The sequence below is a fragment of the Echinops telfairi genome, unplaced genomic scaffold (genome assembly GCF_000313985.2).
Source record: "Echinops telfairi isolate 266 unplaced genomic scaffold, ASM31398v2 ScPeMD7_7473;HRSCAF=8511, whole genome shotgun sequence".
Taxonomy (NCBI): domain Eukaryota; kingdom Metazoa; phylum Chordata; class Mammalia; order Afrosoricida; family Tenrecidae; genus Echinops; species Echinops telfairi.
The window spans coordinates 8,526,060-8,527,243 of NW_022111377.1; the positions used below are offsets into that span (position 1 = coordinate 8,526,060).

General features: G+C 39.3%; 1 protein-coding gene across 2 annotated transcripts in view; it reads left to right on the plus strand.

Annotated features, from left to right (window-relative positions):
- Positions 1-1,184, plus strand: part of LOC101650685 (rab GDP dissociation inhibitor beta) — a 134,139-nt gene that overhangs the window by 55,782 nt on the left and 77,173 nt on the right. The gene's annotated exons all lie outside the window — the stretch shown is intronic.

A 1,184-nucleotide genomic window follows, 5' to 3' on the forward strand; every position in this document is an offset into this window, starting at 1 on the left:
CAGACCAACACAAGTACATATAAACTTTAGATCTATGAAGGAATTTTTAGCCCACACTTAATCATAAGCCCTAATCTAAGAACATAATTAGTTCTTAGGATGTGGACCTGTTCAGTACTTGTCCTCATGAAATGATCACTGAAGGAGGGGTTGGTTGCTATAGCAAAGTGTGGTTAAGGAATCCCAGGGTGCCAAGCTACCAGAAAGGATGTCTCCAAGGGCTTAAAGGCTTGCACAAGCAACCACCTGAGTGATGCGCGTCGCTTAAGTCAACATGGAAGGAAAACACCAGCTCATCTGATTCACAGATTGTAAATAATAAAATCAAGCTGAGGAGGAAATTGTATTAAAGCTTAAATTTTGAGCATCCAAATGAGCTACTGATGACAGTGAAAGCCCCAAATCCATTTACAGAGTCCCCACATGGATTAATCTAGTGAATGTCTTCAGTCCATCGACTAGGGACATGAATAGTCTTGTCCTTCGACAGCGTGCAAGCGCATGGGAAAGTATATTGCTGTAAATAATTAGATTAAAATGTAACATCTTTCCATTTGTTGTCCCCTTTGGACCCCTTTTTAACTTGTTCTACTTTTTACTATTTTGTTTTCTTTTGGATCCAGGTTTTCTTCATGTCATATTGTTGTTATTGGTTGTGGTTGTTTCGTGTAATTGTCTTTATATGAAATCCAGGATAGATAAATTTATAGAGACAGTCACTAGATTAATAGTTGCTTAGGGTTCTGGCAGTGGAGGTTGGGGGGAAATGGAGAGCTAACAACAATAGATACATGAATGAAGAAAATTTTATAAAATTGATTGTGGTGATGATTGCACAACTTTAAAAAATATGTTTAAGCCATCGAATTGTATGGTATGTGAATTATATGTCAATAAAATTGTTAAAAATATATATCTCTATGGGAGTAAATTAAGTAAATTAAGAGAGAGAGAGAGAGAGGGAGAAGACTGCAACCTGGCCTACCAAGCCTCAAGGATGACAACATTACCACTCAGAGCAGTCAATGCACAGAGAGGACCGTAGGGTGAGCCTCACCACAAGACACAACGTCCCCTTACTCAGCAGTGGTTCTCAACCTGTGGGTCATGACCCCTTTGGGGGTCGAACGACGCTTTCGCAAGGGTTGCCCAATTCATAACAGTAGCAAAATTACAGTTATGAA